At 39.6% G+C, this 25,514-nt stretch overlaps 1 protein-coding gene and 1 long non-coding RNA gene across 4 annotated transcripts in view; one reads left to right on the top strand and one right to left on the bottom strand.

The window, feature by feature from the left end:
• Klhl13 (kelch like family member 13) overlaps positions 1–25,514 on the top strand; it is a 165,694-nt gene that overhangs the window by 26,665 nt on the left and 113,515 nt on the right. The window lies entirely within an intron of this gene.
• The window catches only part of LOC128110187 (uncharacterized), a 112,874-nt gene that overhangs the window by 34,106 nt on the left and 53,254 nt on the right, over positions 1–25,514 (bottom strand). The window contains exon 3 of one of the 2 annotated variants that reach the window (XR_008218140.1): positions 24,177–24,384. The exons of the other annotated variant lie outside the window; for it this stretch is intronic. This is a non-coding gene — a long non-coding RNA (uncharacterized LOC128110187). Of the gene's footprint in view, positions 1–24,176; positions 24,385–25,514 lie in introns of those variants that run through there. 2 annotated transcript variants of the gene reach the window in all.

The following is a 25,514-nucleotide window of genomic DNA, read 5'->3' as shown; positions in this document are numbered from 1 at the left end:
TGCCTTTATTATGTTTAGGTATGTCCTTTGTATCCCTAATCTCTCCAGGACTTTTATCATTAGGGGTGTTGGATTTTGTCAAAGGCCATTTCTGCATTTAATGAGATAATCATGTGATTTTTGTCTTTCAGTTTGTTTATATGGTGGATTATATTTATTGATTTATGTATGTTGAGCCATCCCTGAATCTTTGCTTGATTATGATGGATGATCTTTTTGATGTGTTCTTGGATTTGGTTTTTAAGTATTTTATTGAGAATTTTTGCATCTATGTTCATAAGATAAATTGGTCTGTAATTTTTTATTGGGTCTTTACATGGTTTGGGTATCAGGATAACTGTGGCCTCATAAAATGAATTGGGCAATGTTCCTTCCATTTTTTGTGCAATAATTTGAGGAGTATGGGCATTAACTCTTCTTTGAAAATCTGGTAGAATTCTGTGCCCAAACCATCTGGCCCTGGGGTATTCTTGGTTGGGAGACTTTTAATGATTTCTTCTATTTCACTAGGGGTTATAGGTCTGCTTAAATTATTTATCTGATCTTGATTTAACTTTGGTAAGTTATATGTATGGAGAAAATTCTTTTAGATTTTCTTTTTTAGATCATCTGTTTCTTTTAGATTTTCCAGTTTGGTGGAGTACAGGTTTTAAAGCATGTTCTTATAATTCTCTGGATTTCCTTGGTGTCTGTTATGTCTAATTAGGATATTCTCTCTCTGGCTTTTAGTTAATATAGAGAATGGTTTACCAATCTTACTGATGTCTTTAAAAAAACTGTTTCATGGATTCTTTGTAATTTTTTTTCTATTTATTGATTTCAGCCCTAAGTTTATTTCTTACAGTCTATTCCTTTTGGGTGTGGTTCTTCCTCTTTTCTTTTCTTTCCTTTTCTTTCTTTCTTTCCCTCCCTCCCTCCCTCCCTCCCTCCCTCCCTCTTTCTTTCTTTCTTTCTTTCTTTCTTTCCATCTTTCTTTTGTTTTTTCGTTCTTCGTTGTTGTTGTAGAGATTTCAGGTGTGCTGTTAAGTTTCTAGTATGAAAACTCTAGAATATTTTATGTAAGCACTTAGTGATAATTGTGTCCCATGAGTTTGGATATATTGTGTCTTCATTTTTGTTCATTTCTAAAAAGTTTTAAATTTCTTTCTCAACTTCTGTCTTATCCCATTTTTCTTTCAATAATAAGTTGTTCTATTTCCATGAGTTTGTAAGCTTTCTGTTGTTTCTATTGTTGGTATATGGCTTTAATCTGTGGTGGTCAGATAGGATGCAGGATGTTATTTCAATTTCTTGTATCTGTTGAGACTTGTTTTGTGTCTGGGCATGCGGTTTTTTTGGACCATCACATGAGGTGCTGAGAAGGAGGTATATTCTTTTGTGTTTGAGTGAAATGTTCTGTAAATATCTGTTAGTTCTATTTGGTTTATGACATCAGTTAGTTCCAGCATTTCTCTGTTTGGTTGACCTGTGTATTGGTAAGAGTAGGGTACTGAAATCACCCATTATCATTGTGTGGGGATCAATATGTGATTAGCCTTCTGGAGATGGGCCTGGGATAAAGCAATGAGGAGAGGGAAGTGGAAGATCTGTGTGATCCACTGAAGATGGGGGCAGAAGAGCGAAGGAAGCCTCAATAGGTATTCTGTTTCAGAGCTGGGGATGAGACTGGAGCATTGGGTTTGGAGGAATGGAGGGAGAGATGAAGGTCAGCCATTAGCCTACCTGCTTCTCTGGTCAGAGTCTGTTTTCATTTTTTGAAAATATTGAGAAAGCAAATCAGAAAAACTGACTAGAAAACTAAGAATTGTTGTTTTTAATTCTATTTTCTGTGTATTTATTTTTGTTTTAAGGCAGTCATACTGCATATCCCAATCTTACTATGTATGCCTTGAACTTGAGGCCCCGGGTGGCCTCAAACTTGAACAACTCCTAACTCAGCTTTCTGAATGCTGGGATTATAGCAGAATATCACAATGCCTGGCCCTTCTAACTTGTATTAATAGGCTTTGTTTTAAACTTACCTTCCTTACTAGAAAATAGCCCTATTTGTAGCAGACATTTTAAAAGATTTTGTTTTGTATATATTTTTGAAATAAATTTAGTTTATCTTAGGCTGGCCTCTAATTCACTTCATAACCAAAGATGAACTTAAATTTATGATCCTGCTGCCTCTTCCTCTCAAGTGCTGGGATTTTAGGCATCCCTCTAGGGCTTTGTACATGATAGACTGCACTCGACCAATTGACCTATATCTCTAGACCTACAAAACTTCAGAGAAGCAATCATGTATATCCTTCACCCTGTTTTCTACAATGGCTATATCTTATGTAAATGTAGTGCATTATCAAAGCCCAGAAATGGACATTGGCATTCTCTGTGTGTGTGTGTGTGAGCGCGTGCGCGCATTTGTGTTTACTTTTATTTAATTTTACCATGATTCAGATTCATATAACCGCCGCCTCCACCATGAAAATGCAGAACTCAGTTAATCACTATAAACATAATTTTAAGAACTTAAGAGAAGGAAAACAAGTGTTGTTCTCACTATGTTCTTTTCCTTCATGTTCCAGGATTCTTTTATCATTCCTTTCAGAATAGAGAACTTCCTTTACTTACTCTTGCAGGGTGGATGTGTTCATGACAGACTCTCAGGTTCCCTCCTCCAAGAATGCCTGCTCACCCCCATTTATTCCTGAATGGCAGGCACTTTAGTTGGAGTCTAGGTTCTTGGTTGGCAGTTCTTTTTTCTAAGTACTTAAAATAAAATCTCCTATTCATTTCCCTTATGGCCTTAACATTTTCTGAGGAGAGTCTATGGTCATGCGGATTGTTTTTCCCACGTAAGTAAGGTACTATTTCACATTTGTTCAGCTTCATGACTGTGGATTTCTTATTTCCTTAAACTGAAGAGTCTCCCCTTATGTGCACATTCAGTTGTCTGTGTTTTAGTAACTTGTGGTTAAATTCAACCTGAAAATGTTCCATGGCAAGTTTGAGAAATAAACAATCCATGTTTTAAAGTGCAGCCTGCTTTGAGCAGTGTGCTGTTCTATCCAGGACGTTCACTACTCCTGCTTGTGTTCAAGTTAGCCTTTGGGGTGGGAGAGGACATTCATATAACTTTTATTACAGTAGATTGTTATCATTGTTCTGATAGTTATTAGTTCCTTTATTGGAAAGATTCATTTATATTTATTTATGTGTATGTGTGTGGACCTGCATTTGTATATGTGCACCACATACGCTCAGGTGCCCACAGAGTAGAAGGTCTCCAATCCCCTGTAAACTAGAGTTATAGTCACTTGTGAGTTTCCCTGTGGTGCTGGGAACTGAACTTGAGTCCTTGGCAAGAGCAGTAAGCACTCTTAAACTGCTGTGCCCTAAACTCCTGAGCCATCTCCTTATTTAGTTCCTTTCTATGCTTAATTTATAAACTGTATTTTGTCTTAGAGTTTTTTGCCTTGCACTCCTGCCCCTTCATCACTTGTCTAGATATGACAGGCAAAATTTTTGTTCCTCCCTCCCTCCCTCCCCTGTTCCCTCCCTCCCTCCCTCCCTCCCTCCCCTGCTCCCTCTCTCCCTCCCTCCCTCCCCCTCTTCCAGATCCATTTCTTGTTCTATGCTCGTGTTAGTCTCTGATAACTGTCATTTCCAGATGATCATCTTTGACTTTGTGTTTGGAATAGGTGAGAAAGAAAATCTGCCCAGAGCACCCACCACTGTGTTGTTCCTTCGGGCCCGAGGTCCTCAGCCTGTATCTACCCTTTCTTGCTGACTTTCAGAACTATGATATTTTTCCTTACATTCAATTTCTATGGTAATTGCACTTTGTAGGAGGAATAGAGAAAAGCTCCACCTACTTCATCTTTGCAGAAGCAGAAGTTTGCATTATTTTTTGTCATGATTTAATTGCATTTCAGCTTGAAATGGGAGACTAATCCTTGTCTTAACTATAGATTCCAGAGACAGTTTGTTATTTTCACAGTATTATTTAAATTTGCCTTAGACAGACATTTTCTCCATTTGTGAAGAAAAAACAAAACAAAAAAAACCCCCAAAACAAACACATGTAGCACATAGATAAGAGTCTATCTTGAAGAATTTATTTACTCCTTTAAAAAGAAACCTATTTGAGATAAAAATAACAAAAATGGATTGATAGAATAGGTGACATAGATTGCCTGAAGAGGAAAAGCGTCAAGCCATGATGGGGGACTTACTGTCCTAGTGTATGTACTGCTTAAGCAATCAGAAACGCACACATTACTGCAGCGTCAGTTGTTGTATAGCAGCTTCCTCTGCGATGAAAACCTTCCTTCTTGGAGGGGAACTTCTGAAGACAAGACGTTTACAGAGAGGTGAAATAAAGGTTGTTCTAGGGGCAGGGGGTAGTGCACGGAAGCCCCTTAAGACAAGAAGTAAAGAACACAAAATAGCTTTAGGAAATCCCTGAAATTGTTCAGATTTACTAGGATCCTGTCTCTATATAAAGAGTCAAAACTGCTGATAGTCACTGTCAGATGAGCCGAGTTGCAAAGAAGAAACAGAGACCTTCCAAATAGCCTGAAAGTAGCAGAGACCAGGCAACCTGCCTAGATCAGTTGTTCTCAACCTTCCTAATGCTGGGACCCTTTAATACAGTTCTTCGTATTCTGGTGACCCCCAACCATAAAATTATTTTGTTGCGATTTCATAACTAATTTTTGCTACCGTAATGTGAATATCTGATATGCAGGATATCTGATGTGTGATCTCTGTGAAAGGGTCATTCCCCACCCCCCCAAAGGAGTTGTGACCTACAGGTTGAGAAATACTGGCCTAGATGAACCCAAACCCAGCTGAGTTGTCTAGAAAAGGCTCAGACCAACTGAACCCCCTGGAGAGGACACTGCAGCCTATTGAGCTGCCTGCAGGCTGCATGCAGTGTGTTCCAGGTCCCCAGCTTTTGTGAACTCTCACCCATGCCGCGAGGGGCTCTTGTGATGCAGCTGGCCTTGAGTCATGTCTCTTCCTGCAAGTAACCCCCACCAATATTCCTGCAAGTAACCCCCACCAATAAACCCCATTGGTTCACTAAAGTCAGCCATTGGTGGTGCTTGGCACTTTGGTCTGTCATGGGCTCCCTATCTGGGATGAGCAGATGTGTTACATCTCCCCATGAAAAGTCTGTCTCATATAAACCCTCCTCATTCTCGCTAATTGGACTCCCAGAGATCCACCCAGGGCCTAGTCATGGATCTCTGCATCCAGATCCCTCAGTAGTTGGATGAGGTTTCTAGCACGACAATTAGGGTGTTTGGCCATCCCATCACCAGAGTAGGACAGTTCGGGCTGTCTCTCGACCACTGCCAGCAGTCTGTTGTGTGGGTATTTTTGTGGATTTCTGTGGGCCTCTCTAGCACTTTGCTTCTTCCTATTCTCATGTGGTCTTCATTTACCATGGTCTCCTATTCCTTGTTCTCCCTCTCTGTTGTTGATCCAGCTGGGATGTCCTGCTCCCCCAAGCTCTCTTTCCCTCGACTCTCGCCTTTCATTACCCCCACTCATGTCCAGGCTGTTCATGTAGATCTCATTCCATTTCTCTGTCATTGGGCGATCCCTGTGTCTTTCTTGGGGTCCTGTGTTCCAGGTAGCCTCCCTGGTGATGTGAGCGAGAATTGTTGAGACCAAGGTTGGATAAAGCACAGGGACAAATAGCCAAATGAATGGAAACACATGAACTATGAACCAATGGCTGAGGGGTCACCAACTGGATCAGGCCCTCTGAATGGGTGAGACAGTTGATTGGCTTGATCTGTTTGGGAGGCATCCAGGCAGTGGGACCGGGTCCTGTGCTCATTGCATGAGTTGGCTGTTTGAAACCTGGGGCCTATGCAGGATCGCTTGGCTCGGCCTGGGAGGAGGGGTCTAGACCTACCTGGACTGAGTCTACCAGGTTGACCTCAGTCTGTGGGGAAGGCTTTGCCCTGGAGGAGATGGGAATGGGGGGGTTGGGGGGAGGGTGAGGGGGACGGGAGGGGGGAGAACAAGGGAAACCATGGCTGATATGTAGAACTGAATTGTATTGCAAAATAAATTAAAAGAAAAAAAAAAGAAAAAAAAAAAAGAAAAAAAAAAGTCTGTCTCATAACGCCGGTTAACTAGCAAGCACTGAACACTTCTTCAAATCCTTCAAAGACATAATCTATTGCTCTACCTTTTTGCTTTCTGGACTGATTGAAATTGTGTCTGCTGTACATTTCCCAAGTCCTTAAATGTCATACTATGAATATACGTCGTCCTTCCTGTTGCATTCCTGGCGAGGGTTAGAAGAGTGTGCCTTACAAGTAATGGCAGTGGTGAGGATTCAGAGGAGGTCTGTGATAGAGTGCGTGTGTGTGTGTGTGTGTGTGTGTGTGTGTGTGTGTGTGTGTGTGTGTAGGGGTGTATTGATGGTTCCATACATAAAACTCAATCAAGAATGAGGAAGCAGACCTAAATGTAGCTCTGTGAAAGCTCTTCTTTCAGCAGATGAGGAAACTGGAGTCCAAAGATGTGAAGGTACCTGAGGAGGGCTGAAAAAGATTACTTAGAACAACTGCAATTTATATTCTCTGATCCTGGGGACCCTGTGTTTTGTACCAGTTCACACAGTGAGCTGAAACTCAGACCTAGAGTCTGTCCTCATGCATCTGCTACAACATGTTAAAGTCATTAAGATGCATGGAAGTTGTCTTTCCCATAGAATGGGTTCAGATAAAGTTTTTAAATTCCATTACTCAACCACTTAAAACATACTTCAGTACTGAAATATGGATACTTGAGGGAAAGGAAATAAGTCAGAAATCTTAGTTTTGTATTCTTAGAGAAAAAAATCTGAAATTTATTATTTTTATTATTTTTGAGATTAAGATATGATTAAAATTCTCCCTTCCCATTCTTCCTTCCAAACCCTCCTACATACCCCTATCCATTCTCCTTCAAAATAGCCTCTTTTTTCAGTAATTGTCATTGTATCTATCTATCTATATCTATATATTTCTAACTATAACTTGTTTAGCTTATATAATGCTACTTGTATGCATGTTTTTTAAGGCTTTTTTGCACTGGACAGTCAATTGGTGTACTCTTCCCTGGGAAAGTCTACTTCTCCTATTTCCAGCTGAGGAAACTCAGTTGCCTGTAGTTCTTCATGTAGGGTTGAATTTATTAATTTTTATTTTGAAAAATTGTATTCCTGGACTGAAAATTTGGCTATTGCTTGGTTTAGAGTTGTTTATGACTTACATGTGTGTTTGTGTGTGTCTGCAATATTTAGTATCATTTCTCAAATTCATTCACTTCTTTTTTTGAGTCAGGGTATCTCACTGGCCTGGAACTCACCAAGTAGGCTAAGTATGCCAGTCTTTGTCTCCCTGGTGATTTGCCATAATTATTTAAGAGCTGACCTACTCCCTGGCCCTGTAACTTATCTAAGTTTTTATAGAAATAGACATTAAACAAATAGATGTACATATACTAATTATATATGTAGAAATATATTATACATATATATGCATATATCCTGTGGTTGATTTTTTCTGTTACAACAGTCATTCACGTATATGAGAACACATTAAGGACAAACAGGGAAGTAGCTAAGGAAAGTCTTCTGTCTTTGGAGCAGCCATTTTTGTTTGTTTAGTTATAGATTTCTTTCTATGGAACTACAAGCAAATGCATATATCCTCTTTTAAAACAAATGAAAATATACATATACACTAATCTCTTCCACTTTGACTTTCAAACAGCGTATGCTGTATACTTTTCATATATATGTATATACACACATATACTTTCCATATTAGGCCATAGATATCTACCTTATATTTTATTTCTCATGCAAGTTTTATTCATTCGTCAGTATATGGATGTTTGAGTTATTTCCTCTTTGCCTAATTATTAATAAAATATTCTAGGAATGTTTGTCTACAACAGTGGTTCTCAATCTGTGGGTTGTGACCACTTTGGGGGTCAAATGACCCTTTCGCAGGGATCACATACCAGATATCCTGCATATCAGATATTTACATTACTATTCATAATGGTAGCAAAATTACAGGTATGAAGTAGCAACAAAAATAGTTTTGATTGGAGGTCACCACAACATGAGAAACTGTGTTAAAGGGTCACAGCATTAGGATGGTTGAGAACCACTGGTCTACAAGTTATGTGGCAAGCTATGTTATTAATTTTAGTAACTGCAAGAAAGTCCACACTATGTGACATTAAAGTTCTCATCCTTTGTACAGCATGGGCATTGTGTTTCTGGTTCTCCAGTCTACTTCCTCATTCTTAATAAATTCTCCTACTTTTCTGGCTACTAGAAAATAAATAACTGCATAGCATACCTTGACAGTCTTTGACCTAGGGATGTTAAGTTCGTCTAGACTTTGCAGTTGCTTTTGCAGCGATGCACATCATTTCTATGTATAGATGGGAGAAAACGGTCCAGAGCTAGAATTGCTGCAGCATATAGCTGGAGAGTTGTGTCCTCATTGACCTGCAAGAAGCTTCCCTCAATTTGTGCTTTGTTTCCCTACAACCTTAGAAAAGGTTCTCTTTTCAGTATGTGTAATGTCTAAGTCTGAGCTCCTGTTATTTTGTTTTCTATTTCATTTATTTGTACATTTCCTGTGGTGCTAGAAATGCACTGTTTTGCTTATGCTAGGAAAATACTCTTATCACTGAGCTATACCCTGATCCCATTTTAAAATGTTAAATTTCTGTTTAATTTTAAGACAGGGTCTTATTGAGTTACCAGCTGGCACTAATTTTGTGATACACTTCTGTCCTTCCATAACTGGGATGACACCATGTCTAGCCTATAGTCATACTTGCTCTGATCTCACTGGGCTCCTTTTCTAGCTCATGAGGCAGAAAGCCTAGTGCATCCATTTTCAGCTTTTCTTTTTTAATAGCAAAGTATTTGAGGATATAAGCTTTCCTTTAAACTTTGTTTTCCGTATGGATCGCATTTTAACCTCTGCAATTGTGTGTGTGTGTGGTGTGTGTGTGTGTGTGTGTGTGTGTGTGTGTGTGTGTGTAGGTAGTCATGTGGGGAGACCTGTGTGCCTGGTACCTGTGTGGAGGTCGGATGACAGCTTGTTATTTTCTTCCACAATGTGCTTCTTAGAGATTGAATTCAGGTTATCAGACTTGGTGGCAGGTGCCCCTCAAACTTTTCTATGTACATTATTGTTTAAAATTTTTGAGTATTTTATAATTTCCTTTTTTATTTGTTTGGTATAGTGTTATCCACAAGTTTAGTATCCAGGAATGATTATTTTAATTTATCATTGATTTGTAGCAAAATTATTTGATTGCAAAATACCACATTCAAGACTGAATAGATAGCTCAGTGACTAAAGTGCAAATATGTGGAACCTGAACTTGATTACCATAACCCAGGTTTAAAAAATTGCAGGGGTGGTGGCACAGAGTTGTGCTCTCAGTACTGAGTAAGTGGAGATGGGGAGGTCGGGGGAGGAGGTTGGGAATTCCTGAGGATCTCTGACCAGCTAGTCTAGTCTACCTGGTGAATTCCAGGTCAGAGAGAGACCTTGTGTGTGTGTGTGTGTGTGTGTGTGTGTGTGTGTGTGTGTGTGTGTGTGTGTGTGTGTGTGTGTGTGTATGTATGTATATATATAAAATTCCTCCTGAGGAACAACACTTGAGATTGTCTTCTGGTCCCCATCATGTGTCACATGTACACACGTATCCACACATAGACACTGTCATACATGAGATACACACACACAGCACAGCACAGAATATACTCTAATTCTTGGTTCTTTTGCATTTTATGGAGTGTTTGAAAAGCCTGGTCCTTCTGCCTCTACCGTCCAAGTGTTTGGGTTGCAGGTATGTGCCATCACACTTGGTTTACATGGTGCTGGGAATAGAAACCAGGGCTTTGTGCATGAGAAGCAAACATTCTACCAACTAAGCTATGTCCCTGTCCCTTAAGAAATCGAATTTTTTATGATGCACACCCACAGGGAGAGAGCTACCTTTTCTCCTCCAGTAAGATCCACACAAATGGAATTGGCTATGGAAATGACAGTAGATTGTCTAGGAATGCAAACCTATTTGGTGGAAAAGCCACAATATTTGTGATTCTGTTGTCCCCAAATGTTGTGTCTAATAATAAAAGAGTCAGAAAAACTTGAAGAAAATAATTCTGAAATTAATTTTGAGAAAACTCAAGTTGGAAAATAATGACTGATGCTTTTTAGCAGTCCTAATTTGCTCCTCAGACATTATACTCAGCTTATCTATATAATATTTACTCACTTCTGATAGTTTCTATGTTTTCCCATCTCTATTTTACCCTCAATTTATTAGTCAAGGAGGTCACTGTGGGTCCAAGTGTCTCACAAGGCTATAAAGTACCTTGGGAAGTTTTTAGTGGCCCTTTCATCCCTAACTTAATTCAGATGAAAAATCTTCACAGGTAAACTACAATTTTTGCTTATACCTTTTTGACACTGTCAAATTCTCCCTCCATTGACTCTCCTATTTTTCTTGTGTTTTTCTCATATGGGGTCCTCTGACAACTGGAGTGTTCTATGTGTCTAAATCCAGCTGTAGAACTGATCCTTCTTAGGAGTCTCCTTCTTATAAAGGGGCACTATGACCTCAGTTGAAGTGTTGCTTCTAACTAATGGTTTGTTTGTGAAGTAAGTGCCTGGTCATAAATCTGTCATTCCTTGTAGGTTGAGAAAAAACTGGTTCTCAAAGGATCCAAAATCTCCTTGAATGCATATTTATGAGTCTGATTTGGCAGACTAGTGTTAACAACCGTTAACCTTACCCAGCTGAGGGGGTTCCACCAGTGAGTTTCTTAGTAAATAATCTTTTGTGTACATATCATGCAAACTTCTAGAACATTTTATGTGATAATTTCAGCTGCTTTGGATCATGCGACTGCTTGGTGTGTGATCTGGGTGGGGACATGTTACTGATTTGGAAAGTATCAGTCTTTTTCAAGCACATCAGTGTGTTTCTGAACATGGCAAACATTTTCCAGTGGTGATAGTTAAAGAATTTATTGTCAAAATTTAAATCCCGTATATAATCTATGTATATACATTGTGTGTGTGTGTGTATGTGTGTGTGTATGTGTGTGTATCTGTGTGTATGGTCTCTTTTGAAAGGTGTGTATGGACTCTTTTCAAAGGTGTGTGTGTGTGTGTGTGTGTGTGTGTGTGTGTGTGTGTGTGTGTGTGTCTGTCTGTCTGTCTGTCTGCACACATGCATTCATGGATGCACGCATGTGTGCAGGGCCCCATGGAGGCCATCACCTCGGGCATTGGATCCCCTGGAGCTGGTTGGGAGCCACCTGGCATGGATGCTGGCAGCTGAACTCAGGTCCTCTGGAAGAGCACCAGCCCTTGAAGTGATTTTTAAACAGAAGACTGGCTTGAGAGTAGTAATGTAGCAGTATTTATCGGAGTGCAATTTGTAGGACAAATTAAAAGCAGTCAAGCCTTAAGGCCAGGAGGTTAGCCGCCTAATACAAATTAAGATCTAATAAGGAGAGAGAAGGACAAATGAATTGAATGGCAGTCACACCTGGAATGGATGAAGGAGTGAGAAAGTAGAGAGGAGTACAGGTCTCTGCTGCGCATTTCTTGGTGGGAGAATAGTTCCGTTCCTACTGCCAGAGAACGCAAGAGGCTGGGAGGGAAAACTAAATCGCTTAGCTAATGGGAGTAGTTAAAATTTGGACGTGTTACATTTAAGAGTCTGGGCTTAGTGTGTAACTCGGTGATAGAGCACTTGCTTGGTTTGTTCAGAGGCCCTGGGATCAAGTTCATAGTAAGGCAAAAAGAAAATTTGTGCCAGTTGTGTGAGGTGGTTCTGAATTATAGAAGAGATTTAAAATTAAATTTTGTGGGGCTGGAGAGATGGCTAGTGGTTAAGTGCACTTGCTGCTGTTGCAGAAGTCACAAGTTCAGTTCCCAGAACCCTCCATGGCAGCTCACAACTGCCTATAACTCTAGTTCCAGGGGATCTGGTGCCCTCTTCTGGCCACATGTGGGCACTACATGTTTGTGGTGCACTTTCCATATATACAGGCAAAACACTCTTATACATAAAACAAAAATAAATCTTTTAAAATAATAAATAAAAATCTAAAATTACCTTATTAATTATCATAATAAATTATTTAAAAAATTTTCCCAACATAATATTTTTATTGATTGTTTGGGATTTTTTTAGTTTTTAAAAATTTATTCTTCTCTCATACAATACATCTCGACCACAGTTTCCTCTCCCTTCACTCCCCCCGGTCCACCCTTATCTCCAGATCCACTGCTCTGTTTCCCTTCAGAGAAGAGCAGCACTCCCAGGGATATCAACCACAAATATGGCATAACAAGTTACAGTATGACTAGGCACAAACCCTCATATCAAGGCTGGATAAGGCTACCCAGTAGGAAGAAAAGGTTCCCAAGAGCAGAGTTAGAGACCTCCCTCTCCCACTGTTAGGAGAAGAACACCAAGCTACACAACTGTAGCATATATGCAGAGGGCCTAGCTCAGACCTGTGCAGACTCTCTAGTTGTTGCTTCAGTCTCTGTGAGCCCCTGTTAGCCCTCCTTAGTTAATTCTGTGGGCTCTGTTTTCATGGTGTCCTAGACCCCTCTGGTGTCTACAGTCTTTCTGCCCCCTTTTCTGTGGGGTTCCCGATTCTGCCTAAAGTTTGACTGTGGGTCTCTGCATCTGCTCCCATCACTTGCTGGATGAAGCCTCTCTGATGACGATTGAGCAAGGCACCGATCTATGAGTATAACAGAATATCATTAGGAATCATTTTTTTGACTTTTTTTGGCCAGCCGTGTTTGGTTCTATCCCGGGTCCCTGGGCTATCCAGCCTCTAGTTGCAGGCCCTCCAGGCAATGTCAGGCATGGGCTCCCTCTCCTGGTGTGGGCCTCAAGGTGGACCTCTCATTGGTTGGCCACTCCCACAAGTTCTGGGCCATTTTTACCCCAGCACATCTTGTAGGTCGAAGGTTTTGTGGCTGGGTTGGTGTCCTGATCTCACCACTGGAGGCCTTGCCTAGTTGCAGAAGATGGCCGGTTCAGACTCCATATCTCCCACTACTAGGAGTCTTTGCTAGGGTCACCCTCATAGATTCCAGGGAGTTTCCATTGCACTAGGTTTCAATATCACCCCTCCCAATGCCCCCTAATTCCAGTTGACTTTTCCAGTATTCTTTCCCTCCATCCCTCTCTCCCTACCCAATCCCTCTTGTTCTCATCTCCACCTGCCCCCACTCCACCTATAAAATCTATTCTATTTCCCCTTTCCAGGCAGTGGGTCCCCCTTTGAGCCCTCCCGTTACTTAGCCTCTCCAGATCTGTGGATTGTAGAATGATTATCCTTTACTTAATAGCTAATATCCACTTATGAGTGAGTATATACCAGGTTTGTCCTTCTGAGTTTGGGTTGCCTCACTCACGATGATAGTTTCTAGTTCCATTCCATTGGCCCACAAATTTCATGATGCCTCCCCCTTTTTTAAACAGCTGAGTAAAATTGTATAAAATGTACCACATTTTCTTTATCCACTCTTCTGTTGAGGGACATCTAGGTTGTTTCCAGTTTCTGACTAGAATTACCCCCAAGATATTTTTTATTAATAGTGGCTATTTGAAAGGTGGTGTTTCCCTGATTTTTTTCTCAGCCTGTTTGTCATATGTATATAGGAGGGATGCTGATTTTTTTTAAATCTTGTATCCAGCTGCTTCACTAAAGGTGTAGGGGTTCTCTGACAGAATTTTTAAGGTCACTTTTGTATACTATCATATAATCTGCAAATAGCAATACTTTGACTTCTTCCTTTCCGACTTGTATCCCCTTGATCTCCTTCAGTCGTCTTATTGCTCCAGTTAGAACTTCAAGTACTGTATTGAATCGATATGGAAAGAATGGATAGCATTGTCCTGATTTTAGTGGAATCACTTTGAGTTTCTCTCCATTTACTTTGATGTTGGCTGTTGTCTTGCTGTATATTGCTTTTACTATGTTTATGTATGTCCCTTGTATCCCTGATCTAATACTTTTATCATGAAGGTATGTTGGATTTTGTCAAAGGCTTTTTCAGCATCTAATGAAATGATCATGTGGTTTTGTCTTTCATTTTTTTAATATGGTGGATTACATTTAGTGATTTTCATGTGTTGAACTATCCCTGCATTTCTGGGATGAAGTCTACTTGATCATGGTGGATTATCTTTTTGATGTGCTCTTGCATTCAGTTTGCAAGTATTTTATTAAGTATTTTTGCATCTATGTTAATGAGGGAAACTGGACTGTAATTTTCTTTTTTGAATCTTTGGTCTGGGCATCAAGGTGACTGTGGCCTCATAAAGTGAATTTGGCAACGTTCCTTCTGTTTCTGTTTTGTGGAATAATTTGAGGAGTATTGATGTTAGCTCTTCTTTGAAAGGTTTGATACAATTCTGCTGTCTAGCCCTGGGAGTTTTTTCATTGGGAGACTTTTAATGACTGCTTCTATTTCCTTAGGGATTATAGGTCTATTTAAATTGTTTATTTGATCTTGGTTTAACTTTGGTAAATAATATCTATCAAGAAAATTTTTATTGATTATTTGGGAATTTTATACAGTGCACGCCAGTCACACTCACTTCCCATTCCTCCCAGGTCTACTCTTCTCCCCTTGTGCCACACCCCCCTTCAAAAAAAAAGAAAAAAAATATACCAAGTCCAATCTGTTGCCCATGTACTCATTGGAGTATGGTCAAACCCCCAGTGGCCAGCCCCTTAAAGAAGTAATCATCAAACAGATGTTTGAAACCAAAAGAATGCATGCAATTAATTGCACAAGGTGTGTATAAAAAGTTGTGGGGAAGAAATTCAAGACATGATTAAAGGACCCATCAGAACTATAGAGAGAGCTGTTCAGAGGAAAGGGAGACCTGAAACAGCGGTTTGAGAAAACCAGGAGATCTGTGTTTCTCCTATGGTAAGAAGCTGAGGAAGATATGGTAACCTGAAGGATAGTCATCAATGTCAAGCTCCAGATAGGCCACATGAAAATGCACCACACATCCTCATTAGCTTGCATTTAGCTTTGAGAGTAACTTGATGACCTAGGCTGATGATAGCAGTTCATGTAATGCATTGTTTTATACTGATGGATATACCAGTCATTTTCATGGGAGATCTGTTTGCACTGTCTATATCACCTAACAGTCATAATAGATACTCAGTTGACACTTGTTGTATTAATATGTTTCAGTATGCTTTTCCTTGCTTCTCTAAGGAACCTAACTTATGTCTCCTTAGGCCTTGCCAAAGTCCATTATTTGCTGGCTTCAGCAATCTGCTATACTCTGTATGTTTATTTACAGGGAAAGGCTGTCTTAAAATACTTATGAGTTTCTAATTTTGTTTTTATTTGAGCACTATGGATTTTAGCATCAGTAATTATGGTACTTAGAATTTTATTTTATAACATTTCCCCCACTTCTATTCATTCCTACTTTCTTGATGTGTTGAAATTTCAGTTTCACTTGAGGTTACTTGTAGCTTGTTTGGAAAGAAGAAAATGCTGCACATTCCAGAATTAAGACATATTTAGAAAGCATCCATTCTAAAGCAGAGTTTTAAAATATGACTGCACTATAATAAAAGAACCAAGTGCAACATAAATTATCATAGAAAACTGGGATTTATCATTTAGCTAGAATCTAGCAGGAGTCTGTATAATTTGCCTTAAGTAAAGCTGCTTTTCTTTGAAGGAGGTGGCCCCTACTGTAGATGCACTGGGGACAATGACTGGAGTGAAGAGGAATGTCAAATAAATAGTGTATAGAGAAAATTGAGTGTGATGGCCAACTTTTAGCTGCCAACTTGGCTATTTTGTCACATGCCATTGTAGATAGTTTGGGATGAGGTTAATTTTTACATCAGTAGATTGAGTAGATGATTCTTCTTACTATGGGTGGTCCCTAAGATGCTCTGAAGAGAGAGATGTGCTGCTCCCCTTGCCCATCAGTATATGGAAGCAATGGTCCTGAATGATTTGGAACTTCCCCAGGAGTCTCCTGTGGGAGGAAGGGAAAGACTGAATCTTTGGTGTTAGTCAGTTAAGGAACTTGTCAGATCACCTTGCTGAGCAGTCAGCAGCCAGACAATGAAGGGTCAGTGATGGGTAGGACCATATCATGACTAGGGTTGCTTAGTCAGGGATACTTCTTGCTTTCTATTTAAACTGCACCTAAAGAGAGGACTTGTCATAGTGTGTCCCCAGAATTTTTTCCTTCTCAACTTGTTCACATTGAATAAATCTCATTTCTCTGCTGTTTATTAATGCACATTTCTCTCTCTCTCTCTCTCTCTCTCTCTCTCTCTCTCTCTCTCTCTCTCTCTGTGTGTGTGTGTGTGTGTGTGTGTTTGTGTGTATGAACATATATATTCACCCATCTATCCTGTTGGTTTGTTTCTCTGCAGATTCCCAACTAATATGGGTAAACAGTATGCTTCTACTTTATTATTCTGAGTGTTTTGCTTTCTAGGTCTGCCTTTCTCCTTCCTCTTGGATTGCTGTTCTCTAGAATTGTGCAGCACTCTTGGTATGGCTGTAGTTCACTGAAAGCATGGAGAACTTACTGTATCTACAGAGCATGACATACTCCCAGCTTCTGTGATAGTGTTCAGAGGAACAAGGCTAAACACCTGCTCTTAAGGAGTTTATGACTGGAAGTGAAGAACCATCTATGACATAGAGTGGAATGTGATCAGTTCTGTAAAAGAGAGCTATAAGATATGAAGTAGAAATCCACCAAGAGTAATGACTTCTGCTTGGAAATATGGGGGAGTTTGGGACTGATCGTATGTATGTATGGAATTTAAATCACTACCTTAATGTAGATGGAGTGTTTGTGTTAAAGCACGTCAGAAGCAGAGGGAATATAGTGAGCAAAAGGTGTTGGACTAGGAAGGGGATTACTTGTGGGGATAAGAAAGATACTGTGTATTATGTTAATGCATAATACATTTTGTTGGGAGCAATCACCAGGGAGACACCCTCAAATTAAATATACTTTAGTGGGGCTAAAGTGATGCCTCAACAGCTGATAGTACTTGCTGTTCTTTCAGAGGACCTGGGTTCAGTTCTCAGCACCCACAGAGTGGCTGACAACCAACTGTAACTCCAGTTACATGGGGACCTGACGTCTTCTTCTGGCCTCCATGAATACTTAGCACACACATGTTGCATATACATACATGCATGCAGAACACTCATATACATTAGAAAACAAAAAAAGATGGACCCTAGGATCAAGAACAACTTGCTATTTCTCCTCAGCCACATTGGCTATAAATGAATGTAAATATATGCTAATATGCTTATAAATTTATTCTGTTTTCTTTCTTAAAATTTGTTTTTGGTTTGGGAATGCCACAAGCATACCATCGGTCTTAGTCTGACTTACTGTGTCTTGGACTGACTTAATCATACCTTAGGTAAGGGTCACTGGGATGGGGGAGGAAGCTTGGGGCTTCACAGCTGGCCTCACAGTTACCATGCATCTCTATGAGAACTTAGCAGTGAAACACTTATTCTTTGCTAGTGAAGTGTTCTTTCTAATAACCCAGAATGAGATGGCAATCAAGGTGCTTTTACAAACTTTAAAGTATTACCTAGATTTAGGCATTATTTCAGTTTTTTTCCTAGAAGAATGGATATTGTGTGTGTGTGTGTGTGTGTGTGTGTGTGTGTGTGTGTGTGTGTGTGTGTATGTGTTATTAAATCTTTTGAGCAAGGGTCTTACTGTAATTTTCTGCATTCCAATGGTGGTATAACAACTTTTGGGTTTTGTAAAAATGTCTTGTTTTCTGTCAAAGGATTTAACCATTAAGGATGGCATAAGGGCCTCCTTCTGCTTTAGTGTCTCAATTACAGCAGGGCTGCTGCTTATTATTTCATAATCCAAAAATGATACCTCATTTATAACCCAAATTACATGCATTTGTTTTTAGATATTTTGATGGGTTTATTGAGAGACAATTGAGATGTAAAAATTTTAACCACTATACATGCCCGCTCTGAGTGTAAGCGACATGGAGTAGTAGTAGTGCCATTGCCATTATAACCATTTTATGGAATAGCTCCATTTTGCTGTTAATTCTCTTGATATTCATTTACTTCCCTCATCCCCTGTGATGATGGCAAGGACTGATCTACCTTCTGTTTCTAAGTGTGCTTTGTTTGAAATGTCATCTATATGGAGTAATATAATCCTTTAATTTTGTGAATCAAGTTCCTTTTACATACTGCCTTTGAGAGTTATCTAAATGCATAGTTTGTTCCTTTTATTGCAAATTAGTATTTTTGGTTTACACTTAACATTGTTTATCATTTAGCATTTGAAGAATAATTAGGGTTTTTTTTGTTTGGAAGGGTTATAAATAAAGCTACCCCAATCATCTGCATGTAGATTTTCACAAATATGAGATTCCTTTTGTGTAGGCAATACTTTGGAGTAAAGTCACATACTGTAAGTGCTTGATTTTAGAGGAGAATTACAAAGTATTTTTTCAAGACACAGTGATGTTTTGCAATTCCATACATTCTACAAAAATTTCAGTTGCTTAATATCCTCACCAAGTCTTAAGTCTAAAGAGAAACATAGCTGTTTCAGTAGTTACATAGTATTTTCTCAATTTTTAAAGGAATTTTATTGTATGTAATCATAAATTTGATCATCTGAAGATAACAGGTAAGCTACAAAGTAGAATAAAATGGTAGTAAGATATGCAAGAAATTAAGGATGAAAATTCAGAGTAGAAAGGGAATTCATAAAACCAGAAAGAAAAGGTAAATAGGGAAAATAAAGGAGAATATCCACTAAGGGTGAGAGAAGACTCAGTTTCTCTTGCTAAGTATCAGGACAAGTAGTGGGGAATTTTCTTATGTTTTTTATTACCAAATGTACATCAGATACACCCAATAAATTAGATTCATAAGAAATAAAAATACAAATGCCCTTTGTTTTGTGATTCTGGTTTGAAGACTGGGTTTAGTAAAAGTTTATTCACATGTATGCAAGACAGATAAATATGAATATTTATGGAATATTATTATAACAAAGAATTACTTGAAAATGTGTATAAAATGAGGAGACTGCATAAAGAATTATCGCATTGGGCTAATTTGCATGTACCTAATAGCTAATGATTTTTAGCTTCTTTTCATGTACTTAGGCATTCTGTCTTTCAGTATTTAGATTTTTGCCCATTACAAACAGTTAGGCTGCCAGTGAAGCCAATGTGTAATTGTTCTTTAGATTCTGGCTGCAGAACTCGGTAGCAGATGTGTATTTGTGTTTACCTTTCCATTCTCCTGGTAGTGTCTTTGTCACACCAAAATATTTTGACTGTTTGTTTGCTTTTTCAAGAGTCATGATTTTTGTAGCCCTGTAGTAAAATCTTTGCCTAATTTAGGCTGGTCTGCTTTCTGTCACTGAGAAATAACCTGAGCTAAATCAACCTACAAAGAAGAAAGCTATACTTACTTTTCCACTTGTTTTTGTTAGCATATGTTACTTGCACAGAATACTGGGTTCATTATGCCAGTTCCATACATGTATCTAAAATTCTTTTTTGATCATATTAGTATCACGTCTGATATTAGTCTGAATATGGCTTATATGTTTTACACGATCGTCTACATTTTCATTCACTTCTTGAACATGCCATTAGCTCATTCTTGTGGCCACATAAAATTTGTATAAGTATACATTTTCTTCTAAATTTATTGATGTGCACCGGGGCATTTTCTAGAATATGGCTGTTGTGATTTCTGTTGGAGTAAACATGGATGTACAGATATCTCTGTGGTGTGCTGACTTAGAATTTTGTGGGTATATACACAGGAGTGGTACAGTACTTGTATTACAGCCTCTACACTGATGTCCTTGGAATAATGACTGTGCCAGTTTATACCTGTTCTCCATGCTAGGTACCATGTATCGTCCTTTGTTGTGGTAGCCACCCTGACGAGGGTAAAAAGGAGTCTAGGTGCAGTTTTAACTTGTGTCCTGTTGATGGCTAAGGAGGCTGAAGAGTTTTTCCTGTATTTATTGGCCATTTGTACTGAATTCAGCGCTCTTTGTTCAACTCGTTTGCCAGTTGACAAACTGGATAGCTTATTCTTTAGGAATTGAACATTTTTGAGTTCTTCATATATTCTGCATGTTAAATTACGGTTAGATGAGTAGATGGAAAGTATTCTCCCATCCTATATGCTGTCTCTGCACATATAGGATTGCATACATATAGTCCTTGTTCCTGGGCGTACTGAGTGTGATGGAGTCTCATTTGTCAGCTCCTAACTCTTGGAGCCTGAGCTGCCATCCTGTTCACGAAGTTGTCGCCTGTGCCTATATCTTGCAGTGTTTCCGTCTGCTTTCCTCTACTTATTTAGGTCTGACATTAATGTCTCTAATCCATATTGAATTGACTTTTGGAATTTCACTTATTTCACATATGGGTAGTTAGTTTGGCCAGTACCATTTGTTGACGAGGACTCTTTTCTCCGATGTATGTTTTTGTTGTGTTTTTTTTTTTTTTTTTTTGGTTTTTCGAGACAGGGTTTCTCTGTGTAGCTTTGCGCCTTTTCCTGGAACTCACTTGGTAGCCCAGGCTGGCCTCGAACTCACAGAGATCCGCCTGGCTCTGCCTCCCGAGTGCTGGGATTAAAGGCGTGCGCCACCACCGCCCGGCTCCGATGTATGTTTTTTACATCTTTGTCAAGAAGTAGATGATTGCAGTTTGTGTGTCTGCTTTTGGGATAGTGCCATGCTGGTTTTATTACTGTGGCTGTGGAATATAATTTGAATTCAGGAATTGTGATGCCTCCAGTATCACTTTTATCCTCCTCAGGATAACTTTGGCTATTCAAGGACTTTTGTATTTCCAGATATATTTTAGAATTGATTTAATTTCTGTGAAAAATGTGTTTAGAGTGGTAATGGGGATAGTACTGAATCTGTAGATTGCTTTTTAGTAATATCACCATTTTTACAGTATTAATTCTGCTGATGTATGAACATGAGAAGTCTTTCCATCTTTTCGTGTCCTCATCAATATTGGGAAGGTTTACTTTGCTAATGGTTTAAGAAGTTTCAGTCTGTGGCTCCACTTACTCCTCTCCTTTAACTCCTCCTGGACTCTCTCTCTCCCAATTTCCTGTCTTCTTCTTTCACTCTTACTGTGGGATGGTCTTTATGTCAAATGTGTTGCTGATTGGTCAATAAATAAATCACTGATTGGCCCGTGGCCAGGCAGAAAGTATAGGCGGGACAAGGAGGAGAATAGAGCTGGGAAGTGGAAGGCTCAGGGAAGAGACACTGTCAGCCGCCATCAGGATAAGGAAGATGTAAAGTACCGGTAAGCCACAAGCCATGTGGCAAGGTATAGATTAATAGAAATGGATTAATTTAAGCTGTAAGAACAGTTAACAAAAAGCCTGCCATGGCCATACAGTTTGTAACCAATATAAGTCTCTGTGTTTACTTGATCGGGTTTGAGCGGCTTGGGACTGGTGGGTGAGAGATTTGTCCAGACTGTGGGCCAGGCAGGAAAACTCTAGCTACAAATGGCGCCCAACGTGGGGCCAAGAGTTTCCACCTAAAAACTAAAAAAAAGGATTCTAAAACGGAGCTAAAAACAGTTCCTAATTGTCTCTCTCAAATGAGCGGCAGCTGCCGGTTTGAGCTACTGGTGGGTTCCTAATGTGCGCGCTCGACCTGCAGTATGGCGGGAATGAGGCCTCTGCAAGTGCCACATTAAGCTACATTGTGGATTTAGCCTTTGCTAGTACAAAACAAAAAAAGAGGTTTCTGGGCTACAAGCTGCTTGGATAAAAGCATAGACCCACGATGGCTCCCAGAGCTGGCGGTAAGCATACCGCCGCCATGTTGGGAAGCTGAGGTGGGCGGAGCCAGCAGCCACAGCACCAGCGCCGTTTCAGGCTTAGAAGGCTGCAGTTCAAAACAATAGGCTCAAGCTAATATAAAAAAATAAGCCACGTAAAGATGGCTACCACACAAAGAATCTGGATTATGTTCTCTTTGATATTTGTAACTAAAGAAAAACATTTGATTACAAAAGCTGTTAAGTTATGCCAAAATGTATATTTTAAAGGTACCTTGACTTCAAAATTTGGATATAAGGATATGTTGCTTTGGAAAGGAGATTCTGCTTTTGTTCTCACAGAAAGCCAGAGGCTATGGATTTGTTCCAGATTAAGACACATCAGGTTTGACCAGCCAAGACCCCCTGAAAGGTCTCCGATGACACCATGGCCCAGATGATCCAACATCCAGAACCGTTTCAAAGCAACTGGCTCAGACGATACAACCTCATGGACTACTCCATAATCCTAAAATATTCTTTATGTCCCCATAAGATACAGCGCCCCCCTCCAGCAGGAAGTAGTAAGAGAAGCTACGCCCAAATTCCCAAATATACCAAGTTGACTTTGGAGATGTGTAAAGGTTAAAACCTTCCTTTTTAAGAAAAGAAAAGGGGAAGTACTGTGGGATGGTCTTTATGTCAAATGTGTTGCTGATTGGTCAATAAATAAATCACTGATTGGCCCGTGGCCAGGCAGAAAGTATAGGCGGGACAAGGAGGAGAATAGAGCTGGGAAGTGGAAGGCTCAGGGAAGAGACACTGTCAGCCGCCATCAGGATAAGGAAGATGTAAAGTACCGGTAAGCCACAAGCCACGTGGCAAGGTATAGATTAATAGAAATGGATTAATTTAAGCTGTAAGAACAGTTAACAAAAAGCCTGCCACGGCCATACAGTTTGTAACCAATATAAGTCTCTGTGTTTACTTGATCGGGTTTGAGCGGCTTGGGACTGGCGGGTGAGAGATTTGTCCAGACTGTGGGCCAGGCAGGAAAACTCTAGCTACACACTCTCTTTTTATGAATCACTAAGTCCAGTGATCATGTGCACAGAGATGTAGGGCTGGAGCATGGGCAACCTTCCATGGGTCACAGTCCTGAAAAAAACTGACTCTCCTTTCACCAATGACCACCAACTGCCCATAGTTCTCAGCTAGGGATGGAACTTCATGAGCCCCTTCCCTCTCCATGCTTAGGTGTTTATTGGTGTGATCTTGTACAAGTCTTGGAGATCTCGTGCAGGCAACGATAGCTACTGTGAGTTCATAATTGCAATAGCCTGGTCAGGTGCATGAGACATTATTTTATAGTACTCTTTCTTGACCTTTGACTCTTGCAGTCTTTCTGCCCCCTCTTCCCAGATGTTCCCTGAACTTTTGGGGGAAGGACAGGTAATAGAGATGTTCCATTCAGGGTTGAGGACTCCATAGTCCACACTCACTCATTGCCTACTTTTTGACCAGTTGTGAGTCTCTGTATCAGCTACTGTCCCCAGCCAGCATAAAGAGCTTCTCAATGAGGACTGAGAGCTTCACTAATACAAACAAATGGCAAGCATTTAAAAGGCAGTTTGATAGTATGCCCCTTTAGCAAAATAATAGTAGCAGGGCTATGACTTCCTATGCCAAAGGATTTTGGCCAGGTTTCCAGTACCAGGCATGAGTTCTTTCCTGTGGGCATTATTTCATATAAAGAATGTCACTCATTTAACAATGGAAGGAGTGGAGAGTAAAGAAAATTGACATTTGAAGTAGTAAACATTTATTACAAACTTACCTCTTAAATAATTTTCATTTAAATACATTAAAGTTCAATTATCCATAAATAGGGAAGAGAATACAGGAGACTCATATTAATAAATTTTTGTTTAGGTAGCTACTTAACATATGTTATTTCATTCAACTTTTACATGCACCCTTTAAGAAGCATTATTATTTCAGAACCAGGGAAGAGAAATCAAAACACAGGCAAAACATCCAGCAAACATATGACAAGATTTAAGGACAGGTCTGTATTTTTTGATTTTTTTCCCCAATCTACTATTAAGGAGGTATTATGAGTTTTTTTTAAATAATTGTGTGTGTGTGTGTGTGTGTGTGTGTGTGTGTGTGTGTGTGTGTGTGTGAGAGAGAGAGAGAGAGAGAGAGAGAGAGAGAGAGAGAGAGAGAGAGAGAGAGAATGAATATGAATGTGCGCACAGTGAGCCTCCCCCACACGGTTGCTGGGAACTGAACTGGTGAAAGAATACTATGCCTTGTTAACTCCTGAACCGTCCCTCTTGCACAGACTTATGAATAAACCCCTTTGGGAGGAACATATAGGCAAGGCTCTCCAGAAGCTGCACAGCTTGTTTTCTTGTCTGTGTACTTGACACTGCTGGAAATGTGTGGCAACAACTTCTCTGTATCTGGAGCAGAATGAGAGAGTTACAGTAGTCCAATGTTAGCCATTAAGCACCTGGATTTTTTTCAGGGGGCATTACAGTGATGAATCAATACTTAAAAATAGCAGTAGCTTCCGCATTTGGGAAAGACATTTTTTGTCCATGCATTCTAAACATTAATGCAGGCTAAATTGAGAATTGGGGGGAATAGGGGAAAACTGACCTTTCTTTTTTTGGGCTAAGCAAACAGAGTGAGGAAAGCGAAGACTGGCTAAACTTTATGGAACAGTATTTTAAGCTTTTTGTGTTTATATACTTGAAACTTGGTATTTCCAAAACCATATTTTTAATGTGAAAAATAAGGTGTGCCTTAGAAATTTTGGTTGAACATCAATATTTGTAGTGTGAATTATTTTTAGTAGTTACAAAAAACAAATTTAAGTTATCTAGTGTTGATGTGACAGAAGCAGATCTATCCTTCACATACATATTTTTATCTGAGTTAATGATAGACAATTTTATAATTTGTCAACATAAAAAATCTTGACCAATAAAATGAGTCATTTTGCTAGTGTATTTCAGACTTAACCTGAAAATATTAAAACCACTACTATGGTATAAATCATAAAATTCCTGATTTTGTCCTGTGTGGTGAAGACTATTCATGACAGTCATAGCAAAATAAGATTGAGCCTTTCAATTTTTTATTGAATTTCCATTTATCTATCTATCTATCTATCTATCTATCTATCTATCTATCTATCTATCTATCTATCTATTTATTTATTTAGTGTGTGTGTGTGTGTGTGTGTGTGTGTGTGTGTGTGTGTGTGTGTGTGCCACAGTGCATGTGTGGAGGTCAGAGGACAGCTTGAGGGAGCCAGTTCTCTCCACCATGTGGGGCTCACGAATTAAACTCAGTTTGTTAGGCTTGGGAGCAAACACCTTTACCTGCTCAGCTATCCACCTTGCCTAGATTGTGCCATTTGTAATCAGTGTGCTCAGGGCTGCCTCAAGGAAGTAGCTAAGAAAGAGAACAGCCTCACCATGGCCTGATCTCCCATACCGAGGACACAGGTGACTTCTAGGCAGCTTCGCACGTGGATAGAATGTCTCTCTGTCTCATGGGTTAACCTTGTTTGAGTTTAATTAAA

The sequence above is a fragment of the Peromyscus californicus genome, unplaced genomic scaffold (assembly GCF_007827085.1).
Source record: "Peromyscus californicus insignis strain IS unplaced genomic scaffold, ASM782708v3 Scaffold_10__1_contigs__length_136768540, whole genome shotgun sequence".
NCBI lineage: Eukaryota > Metazoa > Chordata > Mammalia > Rodentia > Cricetidae > Peromyscus > Peromyscus californicus.
This window is presented reverse-complemented; position numbering and strand designations above follow the sequence as displayed.